Source organism: Orcinus orca, chromosome 16 (genome assembly GCF_937001465.1).
Source record: "Orcinus orca chromosome 16, mOrcOrc1.1, whole genome shotgun sequence".
NCBI lineage: Eukaryota > Metazoa > Chordata > Mammalia > Artiodactyla > Delphinidae > Orcinus > Orcinus orca.
The window spans coordinates 83,221,050-83,248,316 of record NC_064574.1 but is presented as its reverse complement, the minus strand read 5'-3'; the positions used below and the strand labels follow the sequence as shown (position 1 = coordinate 83,248,316).

At 45.0% G+C, this 27,267-nt stretch overlaps 1 protein-coding gene and 1 long non-coding RNA gene across 3 annotated transcripts in view; both read left to right on the top strand.

Annotated features, from left to right (window-relative positions):
* Positions 1 to 27,267, top strand: part of CYTH3 (cytohesin 3) — a 90,748-nt gene that overhangs the window by 14,297 nt on the left and 49,184 nt on the right. The window lies entirely within an intron of this gene.
* Positions 6,016 to 20,598, top strand: LOC117201005 (uncharacterized). Its single transcript, XR_004482902.2, has 3 exons — positions 6,016 to 7,243; positions 7,301 to 14,939; positions 16,493 to 20,598. It is a non-coding gene; the product is annotated as an uncharacterized LOC117201005 (long non-coding RNA).

Genomic DNA, 27,267 nt, shown 5'->3' with positions numbered 1-27,267 from the left:
CCCGTTTGAAAGTAAGTTACATATAGTATAACACTTTATCCTTAAATACTAAATAGCGTTCATTTCCTAAGGACATTCTCCTACTTCAACACAACCATTACCATACTTAAGAGAACTAATAGTAATTCCATACTATCATTTCACATGTAGTCCAAATTCTGCTTTCCCCAATTTGTTCTCAAGATGTCTTTTATAACTATTTTGCTTACCTATCTAGGTTCTCATCAGGGTTTACACCTTGTATTTAGTTATGTCTCCTCAGTCTTAAAAAAATTTTTTTTTTTCCAGTGACTGACTTTTTTAAAGAGTCCAGTCTGATTGCCTAATATCATTACTTGAATCCTATAGTCTAGATTCCATATATGAACAGAAGAGAGGAGTGCTTTGGTTTCTTTAATGTCATTTTAAAATTATAAATATGTTAAAATCATCCGCTTGATTCAAGGTCAAAGTCCCATTCATTTTCCTTGTTCTTTGGTAAATGTGGATTAGATTGGTGACCAAAAGGAGTTACCAAGCAGCTCAGATGTCAGTGGAGTACGTGCGTGGGCGAACTTGGAAAGAATATACAGAGCGGCTGGTTAGGCCTACCCGCATGTGGAGGTGATTAGTTATCTGGCTTAACACAGTAAGGATTTTATTTTAATATTTGGCCATGGGTTTACAGAGAAACGAACTTCAGAACTGGAAAACTTAGTAAGACAAACTATATTTACATAATACAGAAGAGATGCCTTTGCTGCCAGAACCTTGGAGGAAGAGCAGACCTTTCAACTCCCAGGAAGGAGTCCTTTTCTTCTCCCTTCCCTCAGCGCCTTCCTATTGGCTTGAAACGTTTTTGAACTTCAGCTGCAGCTGAGACTAATACAGGATCCAGCTGTAACTTCTTTGTTGTTGTTAGTATATCCGGTGATGGTCATAGCAAGCTCATTGTATGAAAATTCAATAAAGGAAAGGGCAGGGTGGGAAAAAAAATGATCCTCTACAGAAGTATTCAAGAACTAGGACCTGATCCAGGAGTCTCCCTTTCAGACCCACCCTGAAGTGTTAGTTCTGTTTGTGACGAGTCCAGTAGGTGTTTTAGTCTCTCCCTTTTAATCACGTTAGGTATACAGCCATGTAACCAGAGAACATGCATGAGGCTGACGTGTTGTTTTCGGGACGGGGCGGGGGGGGGGCAGAAAATAGTACCTGTGAGAACCCAGAGGACTGAGCCCTCCCCTTGTACAACGGGTCAGGGACTCCTCAAAGACCCGTCCGCACTCCTGTGGAGTGAAAAGAGGCGTTCTCTTTGCTTAGGTCTGTTCAGTAGAACTCATAGTTATGCGTTTACCAGAGAGCAAGTAAGTACAGAATCAGCAGTTCAATAAAATTAAACGTCAGATTTGCATGTCTGCTACGAAGTAATTCCTATAAAAGCTTTGTATCTCTGATCAACTCTGTCTTACAAGGAACAAGTACATATCATCACCCTGTAGCTGAAGATGGATCGTGTGTTTTGAAACAGTTTTTGTGATAAACGTAATTATCATACGACTAGTGATTTTCACATGCTTGTGTATCTTGAACATTTTGTTTTCCTTTTTTTATGTTAAGGAGGTCACATTTCTCAGATTTCTTCTAATTGTAGCCAGACATCCTGTTTGGGGGCAAATCGAGACCAGCGCTGCCTGTGAAGGAATCACGCGGTTCTGTGGTGATCTTCCGGGTGGTTGTTTTTGGATTTGATTTTATGGACAGGTTTCCTTGAAATTCTGTACTCTAGTTTTAGATGATCTCTTTACATTTCTGTGGTTCAGGACATCAGTAGTAAATATAGTATTTAGCACAGAAATATCGTTGAGTGTCTTAAGGCTGTATGAACTTTATAGGAAAAATAAACCAGTGACACTTCAGTGGATATAAGAGATGGGTACCACTTAACAAATTTAAGGGAGCTTTGAGCTGTTTCTCAGGTCACTGCTGTATCTGTACCAGCAGGAACGATATTTTGAATAATCCTTACCTGTTTTACACTAGGACACTTCAGTCTCCTGGGTCCCCGCAAGTTACTGTTTTCTGTCTCCCACTGAAAGGAGCGTTTTCGCGACCCTTCAAGAGACTTCCTGCCAGTCTCCTCTACTTCTCTCCTGTCTCAGTTTTACTCATAGTTTTGGGGGTTTTTTAAACTTAAGAATAATCTGGTATTTTAAAAAGATTTATAAATGATTGGTTTGCTCCTCTATATAGTATCAGAGACCCTGTTCTCCTGAAGTACTGTTTGATCTAATGAAGGTGTTACAGCAGTGAGCCTGATTTGGTAATAAATCAGGCTTTTTTTTTTTTTGGGGGGGGGAAATTGAACTATCATTTACATAACAGTATATTCACCCTTTTATTTATTTATTTTAATTTTTTTAGGTTTTGAAAATTTTTTCAAACTTCATTTTTTCAAATATCCTGCTGATTTTACTTTCCCTTTTTTTTTTTTTAACGTTTCCTTTTTCTTTAATTGAAGTATAGTTGATTTACAGTGTTGTATGTGTTTCTGGTGTACAGCAAAGTGACTCAGTTATACATATATATATTCTTTTTCATATTCTTTTCCATTACGGTTTATTACAGGATATTGAATATAGTTTCCTGTGCTATACAGTAGGACCTTGTTGTTTATTTTATATATAGTAGTTTGTATCTGCTAATCTCAAACTCTGGATTTATCTGTCTCCACTCCGACCCCCTTCCCCTTTGGTAACAAGTTTGTTTTCTATGTCTGAATAGTCACCCTTTTAAAGAATACAATTCAGTGGTTTTTAGTATCGTATATTAACAAAGTTGTGCTACCATCACCTAATTTTAGAACATTTCATCACCTCAAAAAGAACCCCATCTCCATTAGCATAATTCTCCTTACTCTGCCCCTGGTAACCACTCATCTACTTTCTGTCTCCATGGATTTGCCTGTTCTGGACATTTCATGTAAATGGACTCAGGTGCCCTGTGGCCTTTGGTGTCTGGCTTCCTTCTCTGAGCAGGTTCATCCACGTTGTAGCATGATTCCATTTTCCAGGCACATCCACGTCCTGACATGACTCAGTGTAGAGCGCCTGTACTTTTCCTGTGAGTGCAGGGGAGACTTGGGTTGGTTTTGGTGTTGGGAGAGATTTTACTCACCTCTGTCACATGGTTGAATCTGTGGTTTGTATGCCGTCTTGAAGGTTTTTAGGTTTGCCTGTGTTTCTTCTCATTGAGAAAGTTGAAGTTTATTTTCAGCCTTTTTACTTGAAGGACAAAATTGAAGCCTTACTGTCATAATACCTCAGTTTATAATGTCTGTACTGTTGTGCATGGTTGCCTCCAGAGCAGAACCATGTCGTCTGTAGAAAATTTTTACTCCGAAGACCAATATATGGGTTCAAGAAACCGAATTTCCCAGGGAGCTGTACTGAACTGTGTTAATAAAAGCAGGGAGAATCTTCTGGTCGGGGATCCAGTGAGGCTTTGCCAGTGTCATCCCAGCGGTGGACACATGAGACCAGACTTGCATCCTCTATTCACCCTGAAATCCCAGCAAACAATAAAAAAGGAAGCGATAGGAAACGCCGAGCAGCAGAGGGACTGGGAAAGGGACCTTTACCAGAGGAGAGTTGTTTTTTTTAACAAACCTTCGGAAGAAACAAGAAATTGGAACCTATAAACAGATAAAAAACAGAATGCAGATTGCGAGTGAGCGGGCAGGGCTCCCGGGCAGTCCCCTGAGCTGAGCGAGCGTGGACGTGCACGTAGACTCGGGCTGCTGCCGTCCCCGAGGAGCCTCTCCCCTTCTTCTCTCCCTTCTTATTGTTGTTGTTGTTGTTGTTTTGGCCGCCCCACGTGGCTTGTAGGATCTTCGTTCCCTGTCCAGGGATTGAACCCAGGCCCATGGCAGTGAAAGCGCTGAATCCTAACCACTGGACTGCCAGGAAATTCCCACCTCTCCCTTCTTCTTGTTTTGAGGGAGGCAGGTGATAGCATTTTACCATCAGGCAAATATTTCTTTATGGAGATAGCATTCTCTGGGGGAGAATTGGATCTCCCTGGGTAGGTACCAGCACCCCAAGTGAAGCTTTTTTTCTTCTGTCTTATGGGAGCTTTTCAACCTAAAGGTTGCTGCCCTGACTTTTCATCCCAAGTGAAACCTGCCAGGGACAGAACACAGCGAACCTTCCCGTTCAGGACAGAAGTCAGGCGAGAGAAGGTACTTAATCCAGTGCTGGAGGAAGCCACGCAGCTGCATCTCAGTTATAAAAATGTCCAGACAGCAGCAGACTCCAGACAGATGGGGAAAAACTGACAACATGGAGGAGAAAATTTAATACATTTTTATAGCGGGAATAGCTGACCCCCAAAGAAAGAGCGTTCAGAAGATAGAATAACACCTAAAAAAAGGATTCTTGGAGAGTCGAGGGAAGATGTGACTTGAGCACTAGCGTTTGTCTAACTTCTACCTCCCTTGAATCACTAGGTCCTGATGGAAGTGATTGAGGGGAAAAAAAAAAAGTGTAAAAAATGAATGGGGAGAATTGGGATCAGGGTGAAGAAATACCAAGTGCTGACTCATGACTCTTTCCCTAGAGCTCAGTGCAGGGATAGGAGAAGTGTAAGAGGACATGCTATCGCCTCTGCTAACTTGGGGGAGAAGAGGGTGAGTGAGGCCACGTGGCCGCAGGCAGCTGGGGTGGGTTGGCTGCCTCGCAGCAGTGGTATTTGGGCAGCTGTACTCAGAGGCCGGAGGACACACGTGGCTGCAAAATGCTCAAGACTAGTGGGGCGTCCCCCTCCCCCTGCTCTGCAGCTGTCCTCCCTGGTGCAGTGGGAGCACCCCAACTCTCTGGATCGGAAGCCCTGCCAGGTGGAGGATGATGTACAGAAACTAGGTCACAGAACCAACATGATAGATTCACAGAGAAGCTGGACCACCCATGCATGGGTGATGCACCTTCATGGGCATCAGCCCTTCAGCTTATGGACTTAGATCGGGAAAACCCACCTAACTCAGCATCCTAAGGAGTACCAGACATTGTTTTGGGGGCAAATTGCACCTGAATATCACTGTTCAACGATAAATAAAAACAGCATGTTGCCAAAATAAAATAAGGGAGGGGGATATATGCTTTTTGAGGCAGAGGAAAAGTGTAATTTTGAAGAAGACTAATCATAGAAACTGTAAGTAAATTTCAGGTTGAATCTGCTTTGTGTTGTTTTCTAATAAAATTCAAGGCATACTCTGAAATAAATGATTGAAAGGGGAGATAAGGCAACAGGCAGATAAAGTGAAATGAATGAGCCTAGAGGAAGAAACCGTAATTATCCTAAATGCATTTGCTGGAAGAGCATCATCTCCAATGTAACAAGTTAAATTAGTGCTGTGATCTAAATAAGTTGTTCCTGAAGAAACTACGGAAAGAAATAGAACAGAAACAGTAATCAGAGATACAATGGAAAAACATATCTTTGAGCTGAAAAAAACAACAGCTGCTTCTGTGTGTTGAAAGGGCTCATTCTGCTAAGATGAAATTAGTGGAAAGAGCAACTGTGTGCTGGTGAAATTTTTAAATTTCAAAGTTAAAATACCTTACAAGCAGCCAGTCAGAAGAGAGAGAAAGAGAGAAAAAAAAGGCTACCTAGAAAGAAGGAAAAATCAGGATGATTTTAGGCTTTACTACAACATTGCCACAAGATAGTAGAGCGGAGGCTGAGAGTTTTGTGGCTAAAAGGTTGTAACCAAAAATAAAATAAAAAAATAAAAGGTTGTAACCAAGAGTTTAATGATTACACTAATTGCTGTTCATCTGTGAAGGCAACAAACAGATGTTCTCTAAAGGTACAGAAGCCAGGCCTCGCACCCCGCCTGTGGTTGGAGCTCACCCTGCCTTTGCACTTAAGAATTGAGAGCCAGTTTGTTTCTTTAGTCCTTATTCTTTTTCAGCTACCTGTACCTAATATCCTCCTGACAGACCAGCTGTGAATTTTTCTTGGAAAACAAAAAACAAAAAAAAAAACTATTTCAGGGCTTCCCTGGTGGCGCAGTGGTTGAGAGTCCGCCTGCCGATGCAGGGGACACGGGTTCGTGCCCCGGTCCGGGAAGATCCCACATGCCACGGAGTGGCTAGACCCGTGAGCCATGGCCGCTGAGCCTGCATGTCCGGAGCCTGTGCTCCGCACCGGGAGAGGCCACAACAGTGAGAGGCCCGCGTACCGCAAAAAAAAAAAAAACAAACAAAAAAAACTTTTTCAAAGATAAATTCCAATCCACTAAAAGATTAATTAAAATAACTCAGGAAGGAGAAAGTTGGGATATAAAATAAAACTGACATTGAATTGAAATCATGTAAACATAAATTTAAGTGTATAATTATAAATTTGGTTACAAATCAGAATTCAAATGTCATAAATCTTGAAAGAAAAGATATGTAATGAAAAGAAAAAACCCCATTAATTCAGTAAAAATGGCAGCAATAATAAAGACGAATCCAAGTAACTCTAACATAAGCCAAGAAGTAGGCGATGGGGGAGACAGGAAGGTTGGGAGAAAGTTAAAGTTCTGCCTTGTCTTGCAAAGGGGGATATCAACAGTTTTATTTCTGATCTTGAAAAATAGAAAAATACTGTTAGCGGTGTGGTTTTTTTATTTTTTTGCAGTTCGCGGGCCTCTCACTGTTGTGGCCTCTCCCGTTGCGGAGCACAGGCTCCGGACATGCAGGCTCAGTGGCCAGCATGGCTCATGGGCCCAGCCGCTCCGCGGCATGTGGGATCTTCCTGGACCGGGGCACAAATCCGTGTTCCCTGCATCGGCAGGTGGACTCTCAACCACTGCACCACCAGTGAAGCCCTAGCGGTGTGGTTTTTGAAAAAATAAAGGTAACCACTAGAAATCTAAAGTAAGATATATACATTCCACATCACTAGAGGGAGAAAAACATAGGTCAGTTTGATCATGGGATAAGGTCACATCGGGTCAAAGGACCATGGTCCGGTTTCATTTTTGTCATTGACTTTTTGAATTTATTTAGAGGAGCATTACCTGCTTCTTTTTGGCCCACATTTGGGAAAATTTTTTAAAAGGAGGGGGTTGGTGGGAGATTTGTCCATTGTGTGAAATGTATTCTTTTAGAAATTTAGATCATCCGTGACTCATCCCCATGATGTTTCGAGATATTTTTGGACAGATCTTTAGGAAGGTCTTGGAGGCAGAGGGCTTGAGGAAGGGGTGGTGTGGCTGGAGGTGAAGTGAGGAAGGGGTGGTGTGGCTGGAGGTGAAGTGAGGAGGGTGTGGCTGGAGGTGAAGTGAGGAGGGTGTGGCGTGGCAAATGCAATTGAAATGCATTTTAAAATTGCCATTAAGTTGTGTTGAGTTAGATAATTTAATTGTGACTTGTAGATGAGTAGGTTTGGAATTTTGTCTCCCCGAAACCATGTTTCTTCAGGCTGTTTTGTCGCTTAGGTGGCAGTTTTGTATGCTATTGTATCTGTAGAATCCGGCACTACCAGACTTAATCAGGACAAGGTGCACCAGATACAGTGTGATTTCACTGGGCTGCATCAAACATGCAAGTTCAACACAGACTTACTTGCTAGTTCTGGACCACAGGTTTAGAACCTATACACATAGGAATTCTCATAAATTCTATTTTTCACAATAAACACCAAAGAAGAAAAAAATAGGATGTATTTATATTATTGCATGTGGTAATCATCAAGTATATTCCTAACAGGAGAGCATTTCCATTTTGATGAAACTTCAGTGTTAGAGTCAAATCTTCTATTTAAAAATGTACATACCCAGTGATGGGAACCATTTTCCACAGACTACCTTCTGACCCCATACCGTTCAAACCTCATTTCTCCTCCACTACCCTCACCACCCTTCTGTTGTTGGGCACTGAGAGACCTGTTCACGGTAAAATACCCCGTCTGCCCGTCCACTGTTGATGGTTTCATCAGGTAAGTCGGTGCAGGGCAGGAAGAGCATTCCTCGAGTCATTGGTCTATTATGCCTCTTTCCTGTAAGGTGATCCGCAGAAGTGACCAAAAGCCGCATGAATATATCCCGCTGAACCCGAACTAAATGTATCCTCAACTCAGCCTCCCCTTTAAAAAAAAAAACTTTATTGAAGTACAGTTGATTTACAATGTTGTGTTAATTTCTGCTGTACAGCAAAGTGATTCAGTTACACATATATATACATTTTATATACACACACACATACATACACACACACATTCTTTTTCATCTTCTTTTCCATTCTGGTTTATCACAGGATATTGACCATAGTTCCCTGTGCTCTACAGCAGGACCTTGTCATTTATCCATCCTGTATATAGTAGTTTGCATTTGCTAATCCCATAGCCTCCCCTTACGGATCCCCAATTTGTGCAAATTTATCTGAGAGATAAATTTTCAGACTGGGATTCCAGATCCAAAAGGAAAATGGATTTGAGATGTTGGTGGACGTTACCAGACTTCCCTCCACACCCATTTACTGTTCCTAACTCCCACCGGCAACGTGGGATGGTGCATAATCCCCACAGCCTCCACAGCAGAGAATGCTGGCCAACTTGGGCATTTTGACAGCCTGATGGGTCAGAAATGGAATCTTAGTTTTCATTTGCTTTCCTCTCATTATGTGCCCATTTATCTTTCGGGTTATTGGCCTTTTCCTTTTCAACTTCTAGAAGATCATTCTTTCTTAGGGGGATTCATTCCCATGAATTGCAAATGTTATCTCCCAATTTGCCATTTCTCTTTTGACTTCGCTTTTATGACTTTCTGTTTGCTTTTTATTTGCTTGTTTTGTTGCCATAAAGAAAATCTTATTTATTTTTTTAATACAATAGCTTCTTTTTTTAAAAAATAGTTTTTTAAAAAATTTATTTTATTTATTGATTTTTGGCTGCGTTGGGTCTTTGTTGCTGTGCTCAGGCTTTCTCTAGTTGCGGCAAGTGGGGGCTACTCTTCGTTGCGGTGTGCACAGGCTTCTCTTTGTGGTGGCTTCTCTTGTTGTGGAGCACGGGCTCTAGGGTGCAGGCTCAGTAGTTGTGGCGCACGGGCTTAGCTGCTCCGCGGCATGTGGGATCTTCCTGGACCAGGGCTCGAACCCGTGTCCCCTGCATTGGCAGGCGGATTCTTAACCACTGTGCCACCAGGGAAGCCCCAGCTTCTTTTTTTTAAATAAATTTATTTACTGGTTTTTTTTGTCTGCGTTGGGTCTTCATTGCAGTGTGCAGGCTTCTCATTGTGGTGGCTTCTCTTGTTGTGGAGCATGGGCTCTAGGCACGCAGGCTTCAGTAGTTGTGGCACATGGGCTCAGTAGTTGTGGGCTTGTGGGCTCTAGAGCTCAGACCCAGTAGTTGTGGCACACGGGCTTAGTTGCTCCGCGGCATGCGGGATCTTCCCGGACCAGGGCTCGAACCCATGTCCCCTGCATTGGCAGGCGGATTCTTGACCACTGCACCACCAGGGGAGTCTCAAATCTTACTTTTTTAATGTAGCCAAATGTATTTTTTTTTCTTGTGCAGCATCTAAATTTTGAGTTATACTTAGAAACGACTTCCCCATTCCAGGATTATAAAAGAATGTTGTCTGTTTTAGTTTATAGTTTCCCTTGCTGCATGTAAATCTTTGAACTACTTGGCATTGATTTTGGTGTATGGTGTGAGGTATACATACAGCTTTATCTTTTTTTCCCAAAAGACTATTTTGTCCCAACACCATTTATTAAAAAGTTCATCTTTATCTTTCCACCTTGTCATACACTAAATTTCCATCTGATTTGAGTCTTTCTGGACTTACTATTCTGTTCCATTGGTCTATTATGTCAGTACTACACGATTTTCCTTCTTCATATAGGCCATGGTGTTTTAATATTATTTAGGGTTAGGTTCCTCGCCCCTTCTCACTTTTCTTCCTTTTCAGAGTTTTCCTGGCCCTTTTTGTTTGCTTGTTTTTCCTTGTGATCTTTATTTATTTATTTAAAATTAATTTAATTTTGTTTTTGGCTGCATTGGGTCTTCGTTACTGCATGCGGGCTTTCTCTAGTTGTGGTGAGTGGCGGGGGCTACTTTTCGTTGCGGTGCACGGGCTTCTCATTGCTGTGGCTTCTCTTGTTGCAGTGCGCGGGCTCAGTAGTTGTGGCATGCAGGCTTCAGTAGTTGTGGCTCGTGGGCTCTAGAGCACAGGCTCAGTAGTTGTGGCGCATGGACTTATTAGTTGCTGCGCGGCATGTGGGATCTTCCCGGGCCAGGGCTCAAACCCGTGTCCCCTGTATTGGCAGGTGGATTCTTAACTGCTGTGCCACCAGGGAAGCCCCCTCATGATCTTTATAATCCGCCTGTCTACAACAGAGAATAAACAGCCGCCACTTTGAGATGGCATTAGATTTATAGATGACCTTGGGGGGTATGACATCTTTCTGATGTTGCATCTTTATATCCAAGAACATGGTGTGTCTTCTCGCTCAAGTCTGTTAGGTCATTCAGGAATGTGTTCAAGTTTTCCTTCTACTTACGTAAGTTTTATACATTAATTAAATTTATTTCCCGATACTTGATGTTTTATTGCTGTTGTAATTGAGGTGTTCTTTCCATTTTATTTCCATTTTATTATCTAACTAGTTATTGTTTGGATTTATGAAAGCTGTTGATTTCTGTATATTTTGTATCTCACTAGCTTACCAAATTACTGGTTTTAGAAATGTAGCTTGTTGGTTGGTTCTCTTGGATTCTCTACTTACACAGTCATTTCTTTGGCAAGTGATAATTTTATCTCCTCCTTTTTAGTTTTTATTCTTCTGATTTTAGTCTCTTGGCCTTTTGCATTGGCCCTGAGTTCTGTTTTGAAAAATGTTCATTTTGAGCCACTAGTGAGCCCTCCATATGGAGGCATAAGTTTGAAGCTTAAGAGAGAGTTACTAGGGCTGGGAATCACATTTGCAAGTCATTAACTGAAGATGGTAGTTCAAACACTGGGACCCTGTGTGTTTGCCAAAGGCGAAAGTGCAGTGGGGAAAGGGGACAGAGCTGGAGACAACAGTGGCAACATGCGGGCGGTGATGGCCAGAAACCACAGAGAGCAGAAAGGAAGGGCTGGCTTTCTTTTTTTCGCCCCCCCCCCCCTTAAATAGACTTTATTTCTAGAGGAGTTTTAGGTTCACAGCAAAGTTGAGCAGAAATTTCAGAGGTTTTCCATGTACCTGCTGCCCTACCCCCACCCCGCCTTCCTGTGGGCAGCCCCCAGGGAGTGGTACACCTGTTACGGAGATGCCCCTACCAAGAGCTGTCAGTATCACCCAGAGTCCCCAGTTTATGTTAGGGCTCACTCTGGGTGTTGGGCATTCTGTGGTTTGGACGAATGTGTAAGGATGTGTATGCATCAGAGTATCATACAGAACAGTTTCACAAAAGGCTAAGTTTGCTTTTGCTCACTCCACATGCGCACCCATACTGTAGGTTATTTGCATTGTGCCGTGGTTTGTATTTCTGTACTAATCATACCACTTTCTTTAGTCTTTATTGAACTTCATCTTGTTTGTTAGCAGTCATTTCTTTAATCTTTCAATATCTTTTCCTCATTCCTTTTATTCTATTTAGAAGAGAAGTAAAGAAGTTCCTTTAGTGGAAATTGTTCAAACACTTACCTGCAGGGAGGAATTGTGCTTGAATGGGAGCCTGAGGGTTGTTCCTTTGGGTGACAGATGAAGCAATTAAATAGATATCAAGATTCACAGTGTTTTTTCTGATTTTCATGGACCGGAACTTAAAAAGCAATTCTTAAAAAAAAAAAAAAACACTGGCTCTTAAAATATTAATAGTTCATTCTTCTGTTTGGAACAAGTTCTGTAGTCATTTTCCTAGGTTTGAATGATAACCAACCGCAGAGGATACTTGATAGAGTAGGAAGGTTGTCTAAGATGTTGAAAATGTATTTTCTCCTATTAGAATATTTGAATGAGTGAGAACCTTGGTTCTTTGCCCATAGCTGACCCTGTACTCATTGCTCAGCATCTCAGCCAAGTTGATGTGTGAGCCCGCTTTCTAGCAATACAGGATGAATACATCCATGTGTGCAGCGACGTCTTATGTTCTCTCTCGGGTTTGTTACTCTTGCCGTCCCTGGAAGTAGGCTGAGACTTTTTGTAGACGAAATAAAGATAAACTTATAAGTAGCCAGATTCCTGTGTACTGCTTAGACACATAAGTGGAACTTTCTAATTGGTATAAACTCCTGTCGGAATCAAAGTTATGTTTTTTTAAATAGAAATTGGAGAACCAGGTAGGTGAGAGGTGGGTGCTGCTTCTTAGTAACTGATTTCATCAGTGTGGTGATTTGTTGTCTGAGCCTTTATGGGTGGAGATGGGTGCCGTCCTCTGAAAAGCAGAATCCCGGGGTTCTGTGGCACCTGCGCCTCCCGTCCCTAACAGGCCACCCTGTCCCAGGCTAAACTCACGTGAATTGAGACAGTGCGTGTCTGCCCAAGGGTGTTGGCTGCCGAGTGGTGGCCACTGATCAGCTCCTGCCCTGCAGCCAGCTCCTTTGATCTGCAGTATTCTGAGCTGCTTCTCAACAAGGGTACCTCCGCTTAGATACGAGCCTTCTCTTCTCTGAGCAGTGGAGTGAGGAAATAGGCACACCACCCCCACCCCCACCCCCACCCCCACCCCCGCCAAGAAAAAGTCAGAAGCCGATCCAGGCCTGTTGACTATTGACGTTGAGGCAATTGTTTTATTGATTTAGCTGTCTTTCATATGAAGAGTTGTAGCTTTATTCATTTGTATGAAAGAGAAGCAGGCCTTCTGTTCTAGAACATTAATTGGGAAATCTGGGGGCTTCCCTGGTGGTGCAGTGGTTAAGAATCCGCCTGCCAAGGCAGGGGACACGAGTTCGAGCCCTGGTCCGGGAAGATCCCACATGCCGCGGAGCAGCCAAGCCTGTGCTTCACAACTCCTGAGCCTGCGCTCTAGACCCGTGAGCCACAACTACTGAGCCCTCGTGCCACAACTACTGAAGCCTGTGTGCCTAGAGCCCATGCTCCGCAGCAAGAGAAGCCACTGCGATGAGAAGCCTGCGCACCACAACGAAGAGTAGCCCCTGCTCACTGCCGCTAGAGAAAGCCCGCGCGCAGCAACGAAGACCCAACACAGCCAAAAATAAATAAAATAAATTGTAAAAAAATTTTTTTAAAAATTGGGAAATCTGGAAGTTTCAATAATCTCTTTGAAACAGTGTGTAGCAGGTGGGTATAAGTACACTTCTGGAGACTGGGGGCGGAAAGTTAATCATAAGAAATGATTATTGGCTGTTAATACGTTCTGCAGGGTTTCTAAACCCCTTCTGTGTCTACGTGGTGCAGTTTGCTCAGATTGCAAAGTTGTCTTCCTGCTTGAGGCTGTAATCCTGGAGTCGTTAGTTACAGAGAGAACCCAGGTGGCCTGGGAGGGGTGTTCATGTGTGGTTTCCTCGACTGGCGGGGTTGGTCTCAATTTTAAGTGGCAGCCAATCCTGTCTATACAGACATTCCAGATTTCTTTAAACAGTGGTGGATTTGTGTCTACTGACTTGTACTGATTTTCCTTAAATATTTTTAAAAATTAATTAACTTTCTAATAATGGGAGGCCCTGCTCTTTTGGTGGAGTCGAGTTGTGGAGAAGAGAACAGGGATCCCCGAACTTGAATGGGGCTTCTCTGCCTGGCGGCTTCACAGTGTGCTCGACTTCATAGGTGAGGAACCTGTGGAAGTTGGTAGCGGGACCCTGCCAGCTGTTGCGTGGTGTCCAGTTTTCGTTGGGAATAATATGTGTTAGGTGAGCATCGTGTATGAGGAGGAGCCTGGCGGGGGGAGGTTGTGGGGGGACGCGGAGTCCAGGACCAGAGCTGGTGGCATCGCGGGCCACGCCGCGGAGGGCCTTAGGGAGGAGCAGTTCTGGTCGCAGGGACCAGGGTGGACCTCGTGGAACGAGCGGTGACTGAGCCCGGGAGGACCAGCAGGCGGTCCACGGCTGGGGTGGGCCCTCCTGCAAGGAGGACAGGCATGCACACGATGGCGGGGAAGCGCAGTGTGCTCCGGGCAGCGAGCCGAGGCTACGGGCCGGGCGGGAGGAGAGGCTGGAAGCATCTCTGAGGACCAGAGAAGAGGCACTTACATGGCGCGAGGGAGGCTCTGGTTCCCGTGCCGAGTAGGTGGGGAAGAACCGTCCATGACTGAACGACCTTCTCCACCAGCTTGGTCCATGCCCCTTATCTTTCCAACAAATCACTCCAGCCCTCTCGTTACTGAGGGCTAGGAAGTCCACCGTCTCCTTCAGGATGACCCTTCTTGACCTAGGACTTGTCCTGCAGACCTCCGGGGATTCCTTGGTCGGGCCGTGAGCCCGGAGAGCTGGGGGAGTCGCAGCTCTTTTTTCTGGCGCTGAATACGCAGCTGCTCCTCCCCGAGCACAGCTGCTTGGCGGGGTCGCTGGGTCCCCAGGGGCTTCTATCTTAAGTACAAGTTGTGCTGAAACCAGCACCCTCCTTGAGCATCCGGGCCTTGGTTTTGAGCCCGAGTCACCCTTTCTTGGTGTCCTCGCTTGCCGGCTGACCTGGGATGCCCAGTGTGTCAGGCTGCCTGGGAACTTCTCTAACAGGAGGGAACGAGGGCATCTCTCCTTTGCTTCCAAGAGGCTCCTTGGCCCAGATGCAGATTGGACCAGTGGAGTTTGAATTACTGCAAAGGAAACCTTGGTCAGGACCCGGAAGGTGCTTTTATTCTTTTTCCAGGGCAGTGGGTGCCTATACTCATCTGATAATTGCATCCTCGGGAGGGCTGACTCACAGACCTCTCCTGTTGACAGAGCAGCTCTGCAGCGGCTCCAGAACACGGGAAGGTGGGCCCCACCAGGCTCCTGCAGCACGTGGTCAAAGTTACTGAGTACAGCTCTGCCGGTAGGGTGGTAACTCTGTGAACAGCTCTGTGATTTAGAAAGATAACTGTGCAGCGTCAAGTTTGGACCAGTGATAAGGTCTTGAGATAGGGTACAGACTGGGACTAGAGGTGAAGAGACAGATTTACTGTCTTAAACAAAACAAAAACTTGTTACTGAGGTAGAGTTGACAGGATTTGTTGACCTCTTGGATGTAGGTCAAAGATAACTCAAAGCTTGTCTAACACGATTCCTAGTAAAAAGACTTGAATCCAGGCATGGAACAGGACAAACAGAACGTGCAGAGTTCAGCATGATGGGTTCGTTTTTGGACACAGTGATATTTCTATATGACATCCTATGAGGCTGTCTGGCAGGCAGTTGAATATACTGGAGTGACCAACACCTAGGTGATGTTTGACATTGTGAAAGCACTGAGATATCAAGAGAAGTGTAGGATGTGTAGAGTGAGGAAAGTGGGTGCCTGAGGGATGAATATTTAGGGAGAAGCCCTACTTAAGGAGCTTGAGAAGAAAAGAATCCTGGGATGCCAGGAAGCTGAGGTAGAAAGAGGAGTAAGAGTGGAGGTAGTGGGAGAGCAGTTTCGAGTGACCAAAGGAAATCATTGGAAAGACACAGGGGAAGTTACAGAGCCTGCGGGAAGTCTAGAGAGCCCCGCCCAGAAAACTGAGCACTGCCAAAGGAAGCCGGCCGTCAGAGCCTGGTTAGGGTGCCGTCTGACTACTGCTGCAGCTGCAGCACTGGGTCCTGTTTGCTGCTGGCACTGGCCAGGCCATTTCCAGATTGTCCGTTTCTTGACCACAGTCTGTGAGTCAGAGCCCTGGCCAGAAGTAGCTCGCAGAGCAGGCTCCCGGCCCCAGGGCTCCGTGGATTGCACGATGGCAGGTGGCCCCTCACGTCAGGCCGGGAGAGTCAGCAGGCACTGCGCTCTTGGTGGTCTTAGCAGGAGCAGGGGGATAGCAGTTGGGAGAATAACTGGCAGGCGGGAGGCAAGAGAGCCCCGTGTCCCCAGGCCTGGCAGTCAGAGCCGGGGCATGCTTGATCCCTGGAGGCCTCTGGCCTCTCCTGCAGCCACGACTCCCCAGGGCCCGCCTGCGTCTGCTGGCGTTTTCCCAAGGTGGGAGAACTGATTTGCCTCCTGGTTTGTTTTAATTGTCAGGAATGTGCTTATGTCTGGGTTGGACTAAAGGGTGGTTGAGCTTATCCAGGATTGGGCTTGGCAGTGGGTCTGGTGGAAGGGCTAGAAAGTAAGGAAAGTATTAGAAAGGTGCATCTCTGGGCTGACCGGGAGGAAGTGCAACCTTCAGGGTGTGGAGAGACCAGGAGACAAGGCAAGTTTAAAGACTGGGGTGCAGGTGGGGGTGCAAAAGCGGAGCACCCAGCTTGTCCCGGTTAGGATCAGAGAAGAACTTGGGGCGAGAGAATCTGGAAGAGGGCCTTGTTTTGAGGCTTTTCAGGACAGCAGTGAGGTATCCTCAAAGAGTTTGTGAATGGGGGAGGTTAATTCCTATCCTGGGGTTACAGACTGTAAAATCAATACCATCTCCTCCTCAGAGGGACACAGGTGGCTGCCTGACAAGTATAACAGAGGCGAGGATGGGATGTGTCCTTGAAGGAGCAGAGGCAGAGCTGGCCTGCTGGCCTCTGGGCGTCCAGTTCAGTGGAGACTCCGTCCTGAACGTGAAGATGCATGCAGCAGGCGCTAGCAGTGGGCTCGGGTGTTCGTGCGGTGTCCCTGTGGAGGCATGGGGGCATCTGGTCAGGATACTGCTGCCCTTAAACAGCCTCCCTTCTGGTTGGATTGCTTGGGCACACAGCAGTTTTCCATTTCCTCCCCACTTTGGGAATGATGTGGCGATCGTTTTAATTTCTAGTATCTCTGTCCCCTGGGATAGGTTCCTATTTATCTCCGAAGTGATCAGTCAGCATTGAAAGCAATGCAGTTGTATTTCTTACTGCACATGGATAATTGGACATGCTGATTTGAAACATAAATTTCCAAAGTGTGACTAATGTAATTGAGGACCTGAGCAATGGGTCCACTCCTGGCAGGTAATAAACAAATCCGGCTTCTGGGCCTGCAGAGGCCCTCCGTGGTGAGCATCTCTGGGTGAGGCTCCTCAGGAGAGGTGCTGGCCCTGCCTCCCTGCAAGACGCTGTCGCGCTGTCACATGAGCCGTGAGCAAGTTTCTCACTTACTGCAGAGCCCTTGGATCCCTGCTCAGACGGGGCCCCTTGCCTGGAACACACTTACCCTTGACCCTGCTCTTCATCTGGTTCCATCCTACTCAGCCTCCGGGTCACCTCCTCACCCTGCCCTAACCCTCAATCTGAAGTTCCTATTGTTCTCTCTTTTCCCTCTTAGAACTTACTGTTATTATTATTGTGATGATGATGATGGTGATGGTGATGATGATGTGCGTGTGTGGGGTGGGTTATGCTGCCTTGCCTTACGGGACAGAAAGCAGAAGCCGGGCGGAGGCCCTGTGGTCTTGTTCACGTGCGTGGCCCTGCTGCAGGCACAGTCCCTGCTCCAGGCAGGCGTGGAGTAGTATTTGCTAAATGAATGAAAGCCCTGGGTGTGGTGGGTACAGTTGGGAGGGAAAAGGCCTAGAGAGGACCCCAAGGGGTGAGGGGAAACCCTGCTGAAGGTTGTGAGAGCAGCTGTCTGTGAACCGTGGCGTGCCTCGCGCGACCTGCTCAGCCGCGGGGTGATGTCTTATTTTAAGACGCAAATAGCATTATCCATTTTCTTTTTTCTGATTGTGAAGGTACAAACTCCTAAAAATTTTCAGAAAATTACAAAGAGGAGAATGAAAGTCATCTATAATCCTGCCATTTTCACCATTTTGGTTTGTGTAACTTGACTTTTCTGTGAGTATATATATTTTTCAAAACACGAACACAATTGTATGTACTTATGGTTTCCTACCCAGCTCTTCTTATTTAATTATGTTGTAGACATCCTTCCATGTCAGCGAGATCCACGTTGTCATTGATTGGCTGTGTGGTATTGTCGTTGGAATGCAAGCCTGTCTCCTGTTGTGAACACTTAGATTACATCGGGGTTTTTTCCCATGTAAATTGCACTGAGATGAACATTCTTCAGATTGTAATTTCAGTCCTCCAAGAGGGAACTTTGCTTGAGTCTGGTGGCTGATAGAGTAGAATGCAAATTGGGATTCCAAGTGTTTATTTTTGACTGTTTCTGTCTCCTTGGGGTTTGCATTAGTCATTTGATGCCCTCCACAGGATCCAAAAATCTCCCCAAAAGTTCCTCTTTCCCTGCCTAGTAGAATGGGAATAGACAGGTAGTTTTTAGCTTTAGGTGCCTGAGGCTCTACTTTAAGGAGGAGAAACTCCTTGTAAGTTTCTAGCTGAAGGATGTTAACAGTTATTAATAGAATCACAGTTAACAGCAGCAGCAGTACCTAATGTTCAGTTGTTAATTGTCCACCACGTGCCAGAGTGTTTGGAGTAGTAGCTCCTGGGTGGTTCTCACAGCAGTCCTTGAGATTGGTGCTATCAGCCCCATTGTACAGATGAGGAAACTGAGACCTAACCAGATGAAATAACTTGAACGAGGCTTGTGAGGATGGAGTTGAGCTGTGGACCCCCCGGTCGCGTGTTCCTGGGGTCTGCCTTGGCGACCACGTGCCCTCCACTCTGTGTGCGTCTCAGGAAAATGAGCGCACCTGGCGGTAGCGAGCTAGTTGCCTTATAAGGTTTTTAAGAAGAGAAGCAGAAATGTGTTAACATTTGGGGGAAACGTATTTAAAGTGAAGACGTGACTGCTTTTATTTATTTGGCTACAGATTGTAGCGGTTGGGAGAGGTGAGTCGGTCGGGGGTCTGGTGCCCCGGCCGCCTTTAACGACTGCGTGTTTCCTCCTTGGATCTCCCTCTTCACTTTCTTTGGCTCAGTCAAGTTTTACCTCCTGTTCCTCTGGTCTGTGCTGTTACTGGACAGCTGTTAAACATCTGTTGCTCTCTGCTCTGAGGACGCGTGGTGGGTGTGTGTACACAGTGGCTCTGATCCTGTTGGTGTCGGCGCCGGGAGCCTTCAGAACGAAGGGTCTCTCGTGGCCCTGTGCAGCGTCTTCTCTTCTCCTAGTCACCGCAGCCTTAGAAGCTGCCAGTTGCCAATAAAGATGTCTAACAAAATTAAGAGACCTTTTCCCATCACAGGAATAAAGGAAAAGAAAAAGATAAGACAAAGTGGAAGGAGGAAGTCTCCTACTAAAAAGGGAGATTTTTAAAAATCATTCTTAAAAATACGGTGCTCTCAAGTGTGAGGGAATCCTCTTGCGGATCTGGGCAGTGGGAGGGGTGTTGGAGTGGGAGGACGCGTCTCAGCGGGGGGAAACAGCCCAGATTTGCCGAAGATGAAATGTAACGTTGAGCAGGGCTTGGACGCAGATAAGAAGTTCTTTTGCCTCCTCGACTTGCTTTAAAACCGTTCATTTTTTATTTTTAAGGTCATTTGGGGGGAGTCTCTTTGCTCCCAGCCTGGCTCTTTCAGTGTGGCCTGACCCCTGAGTCCTACCCTCCCACACAACTTGAGAACTTGATTTCTTTGCTCACAAAGACTTCTTTCCAACCCCTCTCTTCCCCGCAAAATACTCCGTATTTGGTGCTGAGTATTCTGCACAGAGCATGGCTAGAGGGCCTGTTAAGTATGTCCTTCTGTCCTGTGGACATGGAAAAGTATGAGCTTTAAAGCAAATGTATATAAAAAGGAAATGTTCTCTAAGCCAGGGACACACGGTTTTCCCTTTATGAAAGTGCTGAGCGGTGTGGTCTATTCAACATGCCTCTTTGAAACCGGAAAGAAGGTGATCAGTGGCGGTTTGAGATAGTGAAAGGGAATGGAGAATCGAGAACATGGCTCCTTAGACCGTTCTTCTGTGAGCCTTGGCTTACAGAGTTAAACACTTAAACAAGGATGTAAAATAAGGGTAAGCGTCACATTTTCACATTCACATTCATTGTTAAATGTTTTTTTTTTTAAATAGGAGACTCTGAGTCAGAGTGAGCCTGAGCAATGGTCTGGTTGTTGAAATTTACCCCACCTACCACATTTCCATGATTAAAGAAACAGACCTGCAGCAAATCAGAGGCTCTCATTCTCCAAAGAGTTGAGTTTTTAAACGCTGGTTCAGCTGAGGTCCTGTAAGTTTGCTTGTTCACATTCACGGTGGAATTTTCTGCTGGAGGAATCATAATAACATTTTCAGGAACATTTTCAATAAAGTTTATGAGATGAGGTGGTCTTGGAAGATACACAAAGAATCTAACAGCCCATTTGGGTGGAGAACTACAGATTTGCTAATTACTGAAAACTTAGTTGATGTGAATGCTTCTTCCCTTTGGGAGCCCCGTGAATTGGAGGCAGCTGTCCGTGACGGCGGGGCCCCCGTGCCTTGGCCCGTCTTTGTTGGGAAGACTTCCAGGTCTGATGAGCGTTACAGGTTTCTGCCAGAGATCCTTTGCTGAGGTTGAGAAATCTTCTATTCTTAGTTTACTGCATTTTTTTTTTTTTTAATCACGAAGGGCTGTTGAATTTTAGCAAATGCTGTTTTTCCGTCTGAGACGGTCGTGTGTTTTTCATTAGGAGCCTTTCTGTACTATTCGACTTTTTTTTTTTTTTTTTCTATTCGACTTTTTAGTACATCCACTCACCCGAGGCTTAGAACTCCTTTAAAACACTAACTTTGCAGCCATGTTACTGCATGTGTTTTCCCTTGAATTTGATTTCTCCTTCCGTCTGTACTGTCTGCTTTCCATTTTGAGGTTATTTCAGCATTTCTAGGCTATTAGTGATTTCTTCTTTCTTCAGAAGCCTCTCCTGTCATTTCATGGGTTTAGAGGAGGGAGCGCACACGCCCCTGGGCCAGGCCTGCCCTTTGACCGAGTCTTGGGGACTTTGAAAAGCCAGCCCTCCTCGCCCAAGTTCTGCTGTGCTGTCAACTTCCTGAAGCCGTTGAGATGTCCTGTCACTTTACTCTGAGACCCTGACTGTGAATCGGGGCTCGGAATTGCATTACAGAACCTGACAACTCAGGCTGAAATTTCAGGAGATGATTAGAAGGTTCATAGGACCTTAGCGACAGAGTAGCTGGAAGAATCTCTGGGCTTTTCAGCCCAGACTGCCAACCTCACCTTCCCTCCTGGACTGAGAGATAAAAACCACATGGATTCCGCCCTGATTTGCGTGCTTTGCCCTAAAATAGCCCTCCCCCACCTCACGTTAAATTCCTCAAGTGTTCCATTATACCCTTTAGATGTTTGTGAATGGGAAGCAGAGTGCCAGGTGTTGTACAGCTGTGTTCAGTCTGCTCAAGACTGAGCAGTGGAGCAGGCTTCCTGGCAAGGATGAGGAAGTCTCTACACTGCTTTCCAGGGGAGGGTGGTGGGGACTGTTGTTTGAGGGGTGGATGTGCAGAGGGTATGGAAGGGACCTATTCGGTCTTCCAGCTGGAAGTGGGAGCCAAGCATGGATACGTTGCTGCCTTTTTAAAAATACACCCTTTCGGACTTCCCTGGTGATGCAGTGGTCGAGAATCCTCCTGCCAGTGCAGGGGACACGGGTTCGAGCCCTGGTCCGGGAAGATCCCACGTGCTGCAGAGCAACTAAGCCCGTGTGCCACAACTACTGAGCCCTTGAGCCACAACTACTGAAGCCCGCGCGCCTAGAGCCCATGCTCCGCAACAAGAGAAGCCACCGCATTGAGAAGCCCATGCACTGCAACAAAGAGTAGCCCCCGCTCGCCGCAACTAGAGAAAGCCCGTGCACAGCAACAAAGACCCAACACAGCCAAAAATAAATAAATAAATTTATTAAAAAGAACTCTCTCTACTAACAACATTGTAAAGCAACTATACTCCACCTTTTGGCTGTTGTAAACAGTGCTCAAAGGACATTCATGTACAACTATTTTAAATACCTGTTCTAAGTTCCTCTGGGTATATACCTAGTGGAATTGCTTGGTCTTATAGTAATTCTGTGTTCAACTTTTTGAGAAACCTCTAAAATGTTCTCCAGAGTGACTAAACCATTTTACATTCCCACCAGCAATGTATGAAGGTTCCAATTTCTCCACGTCCTTGCCAACACTTGTTACTATACTTAAAAAATATTTCTTGGGCTTCCCTTGTGGTGCAGTGGTTAAGAGTCCACCTGCCAATGCAGGGGACATGGGTTCGAGCCCTGGTCCGGGAAGATCCCACATGCCGCGGAGCAACTAAGCCCGTGCGCCACAACTACTGAGCTTGCACTCTAGAGCCCGTGAGCCACAACTACTGAGCCCGCGTGCCACAACTACTGAAGCCTGCGTGCCTAGAGCCCGTGCTCCGCAAGGAGAGAAGCCACTGCAATGAGAATCCCACGTACTGCAACAAAGAGTAGCCCCTGCTCACCACAGCTAGAGAAAGCCCGCGCGCAGCAACAAAGACCCAATGCATCCATAAATAAGTAAATCAATGAATTTAAAAAATTTCTTATAGCCATCCTACTTGGTATGAAGTACCATCTCATTGTGGTTTTTGGTTTGCATTTCCTAATGACTAATGATGTTGAGCATCTTTCCATGTGCTTTTGGGTATTTGTATGTCTTCTTTGGAGAAATGTCTATTCAGGTCCTTTGTATTTCTTAATTGGGTTGTCTTTGAGTTATAAGAGTTCTTTATGTATTCTGGATACTAGACCCTTATTAGATATATGGTTTACAAATATTTTCTCCCATTCTGTAGGTTGTCTTTTCGCTTTCTTGATAATGTCCTTTGATGCACAAAAGTTTTTATTTGATAAAGTCCAATTTATCTTTTTTCTTTTAGCTGTGAAAGCTAAAGATATAGTAGTGTAAAACAACATTAACACACTTTGGGTTTTGTGATCTAAGTACGGGGAGCTTGAAAATTGGGTTAAATTTAAGCATTTGAAATTAAGTGGATGCGTGAAAGCTAGTCATTCTTTCTCTATTAGAATTGCTATTTTTTTTTATTTTTTTTATTTTTTATTTTTTTTAAAGATTTATTTTATTTATTTTTGGCTGAGTTGGGTCTTTGTTGCTGCATGTGGGCTTTCTCTAGTTGCAGCGAGCGGGGGCTACTCTTCGTTGCTGAGCCAGGGCTTCTCATTGCGGTGGCTTCTCTTGCTGCGGAGCACGGGCTCTAGGCGCGTGGGCTTCAATAGTTGTGGCTCACGGGCTCTATAGCGCAGGCTCAGAAGTTGTGGCGCACGGGCTCAGCTGCTCCGCGGCATGTGGGATCTTCCCGGACAAGGGCTCGAACCCGTGTCCCCTGCATTGGCAGGCGGATTCTTAACCACTGCGCCACCAGGGAAGCCCAGAATTGCTATTTTTTAAAAAATTATTTTATTATTTTTATTTTTGGCTGTGTTGGGTCTTTGTTGCTACATGCGGGCTTTCTCTAGTTGCAGCGAGCGGGGGCTACTCTTCGTTGCGGTGCATGGGCTTCCCATTGTGGTGGCTTCTCGTTGCGGAGCACGGGCTCTAGGTGTATGGGCTTCAGTAGTTGCGGCACACAGGCTCAGTAGTTGTGGCTCGCAGGCTCTAGAGCACAGGCTCAGTAGTTGTGGTGCACGGGCTTAGTTGCTCCACGGCATGTGGGATTTTCCCGGACCAGGACTCGAACCCATGTCCCATGCATTGGCAGGCAGATTCTTAACCACTGTGCCACAGGCATGCCCCTAGATTAGTTTTTGCTTTAATGAGTGCAGTGCAGTCTTTCTCTTTTGGGAGTGAGTTTTTTTTTGGGGGGGGGGAGTGAGTTTTGATGTAAAATAAGCTAAGAAAGACTGAGATAAATTGTGACTTAAGAAACTTAGTTTTGATACAAAAGGTATGTCTTGGTCCTGCGATGTAAGATTTAATTTTGTTTTTATTGATTATCATATCTTTACAAAGTTTTTTAAAAAGGGTAGAATGGTGTTTTATAAAGTGCTAGTTTGTGTGGTCAGGAGGAGAAGTGATACAGTGAGGTGCTAATTATTATAAGAAAGTAAGCGGCACTAAAGATGGAGCAAGCCACACCAGTGTGACCTGGTTCCCAAGCTGCCCGGGCCATCAAAGTCTGTAATGTTAGTATCATCCCATTAAAAATTCTTAGAAGTTCCGTTTCTCTTTCTGTGTCTGTGTGTACGTATGTGTCTGTATCCTGGGAGGATGAATCTGGAATGTTAACTGTGGTTATCTCTGTGTGTGGGGTTGTAGCTGCTTTTTCTTTTGCTTATCATTTGCTTTTTCTGCATGAACATGTGTCTGCTTTTAGTATGGTAGAAAGATTTAAAAGGTGAGTGAATGGGGGTAGAGTTGTTAATCAATGAGAATTATTTGTGTGGAAACTGAAAAGACAGTATTTGCCCCATTCACAGGTTTGCATGATTTGACTGCTGTTGTCACACACATTGTCTGTTCTTGAAATCCTGGAGAATTAATTTGTGTATAAATACCTAATCGCCATGTAAGTGGAGAAGTGAAATATCCTTACTCACTTTTTCTTGCTTTCAGTAGAGCCTGCCAGCAAATGTTCAGTCCCTGTTGAATAAATTACTGATGCACTGACTGTTTTGAACAGGCCAACCAAAGTGTTGTGTAGAACTACTTTATAAAATGTTCTTTTGTCATATTAGCTGTGTTGTCAAACAAAAATTAAGCATCACCCAAAAATCTGGAACATTTCTTTGTTATAATGAATTATAATGGTATACAACGAAGTGGTTCAGGTGAAGAGCACTGCACAGTAACTTCTGTCCGGGCTGCTGCTTCCCTAGCTGTTAAAATGTTAACGAATCCTCCAGGTGGGCGGGTGTCACCGCTCAAGCAGGTGAGGAAAGCCAGGCTCCTGCCTCTCGTAGCACAGAGACGATGGTTCTGTGTTCCCTGCTCGTTTCCACCTGGTGGCACATCTTTAGAATAAGTGAGCCCTGATGTTCAGTCAGTGATGATGGACCTTGACAGTTGTGTCCTTGAAAGTCTGGCTGGTGTTTCATTAGCGCTCTGATCCCACCCCATTCAGAGACTGTGATGAGCACCGGCAGGGGGGCTGCCATTCTCTGCTCTTGAGCCAAAGGCTCTTCTCGGACCCCCTGCCAGTTTTCCCTGAGATGGCTCGCAGGACCATGTACCTGGAGATCAGGGCTGTAACCAGTTCCTTCTGTCCTGTCACAAGGGTATGGAAAAACACCTGTTTTTTTCCCCTTAGGTGATGTGACTTAAAAAAACTTTTAATTTTGAACTAATTATAAATTCACAGAAAGTTGCAAAGAGAGGTCTTCCTTGCTCTTCACCCATCCCTTCTCATTGGTTACGTCTCATGTAACTGTAATATGAAAATCAGGAAGTTGGCATTGGTACGATGTGTGTATAGGTCTGTGTCCTCTTAACACTTGTGTGGATTGATGTAACCACTACTGCAATCAAGATACAGAACCACAAAGATCTTTATCTTTCTCCTGTTACCCCTTGGTAGTCATACCTACTGTTCACCCCCAACCATCCTTAACCCCAGGCAGTGGCTATCTGTTTTCCTTGTCTATAATATTGTTATTTCAAAAGTGTTATGTAAATGAAATCATACAGTATGTAACCTTTCGAGATTGCCTTTTTTACCCCACTCAGCGTAATGCTCTTAGGATCCATCTGAGTTGTGTGTATCAATAGTTAGTTCATTCGTATTTATTGCTGAGTCGTATTCCATGGTATGCATGTACCAAGTTTATCTCTTTACCTATTGTAGGACACTGGTTGTTTCTAGTTTTTAGATATTATAAGTAAAACTGCTGTGAACATTTGTGTACAGGTTTTTGTGTGGCCATAGCTTTCATTTCTTGGGGTAAATGTCCAGGAGTGATATTGCTGGGTCATACGGTAAGTGTGCATCATTTGTAAGAAATTGGCAAACTGTTTTCCAGAGGGCTGTAACAAGTTACAGTCCCACCAGATTCTCTGCATCCTCACTGGCCTTTGGTATTGTCACTGTTTTAAATTATAGCTGTTTTAATAGGTGTGGTGCGTTATTCTAATGACTAATGATGTTGAATATCTTTTCATGTGCTTATTTGCTGTTTATCCTCTTCAGTGAAATGTTTCTTCTTGTGTTTCGCCTATTTTCTAATTGGATTGTTTGCTTTTTACTGTTGAGTTTTGGGAGTCCTTTGTAAATTCTAGATAAGAGTCCCTAATCAGACATGTGGCTTATTTTCTCCCAGTCTGTAGCTTACTTTTTATCCTCTTATCAGAGCAAAAGTTGTTAGTTATGATGAAGTTCAGCTTATTGATTTTTTTTCCTTTATGGTTATTGCTTTTGTTGTCATGTCTGAGAACTCTTTGAAGCCCTAGCTCCCAAAGCTTTTCTCTTACGTTGTCTTCTGAAAGTTTTATAGTTTTACACTTGATAGTTAAATCTGTGATCCGTTTTGAGTTAATTTTTTTTTTTTTTTTTTTTGTGGTACGCAGGTCTCTCACTGCTGTGGCCTCTCCCGTTGTGGAGCACAGACTCCGGACACACAGGCTCAGCGGCCATGGCTCATGGGCCCAGCCGCTCCGCGGCATGTGGGATCCTCCCGGACTGGGGCACGAACCTGTGTCCCCTGCATTGGCAGGCGGACGCTCAACCACTGCGCCACCAGGGAAGCCCCTTGAGTTAATTTTTATATAAAGTGTAAAGTGTAGGTCGTCTCCTTATTTTGCCTATGAATATCCAGTTATTCCAGCACCGTTTATCGAAAAGACTATTATCCTCTATTGAATTGCTGTTGTACCTTTGTCAAAAATCAGTTGGCCCGGCCTTCCCTGGTGGCATAGTGGTTAAGAATCCGCCAGCCGATGCAGGGGACACGGGTTCGATCCCTGGTCCAGGAAGATCCCACATGCTGCGGAGCAACAAAGCCTGTGCGCCACAACTACTGAGCCTGCACTCTAGAGCCTGCGAGCCACAACAACTGAGCCCGTGTGCCACAACTACTGAAGCCCATGCACCTAGAGCCTGTGCCCCGCAACAGGAGAAGCCACTGCAGTGAGAAGCCCGTGCACTGCAACAAAGAGTAGCCCTGCTTGCTGCAGCTAGGGAAAGCCTGCGTGCAGCAATGAAGACCCACAAAATAAATGAATAAAATAAATAAATTTATTAAAAAAAAATCAGTTGGCTGCATGGAGTGTGGGCTCTTTGGAGTTTTCTATTCTGAGTGATTCCTCCAACTTAAGCCTTTCTCAGAATAGTTCTAGTTATGCTGATATTCCTTTGATTTGCCATATAAATTTTAGAATAATCTTTGCTATGTACATACATTTACAAAAATTTTGCTGGGAT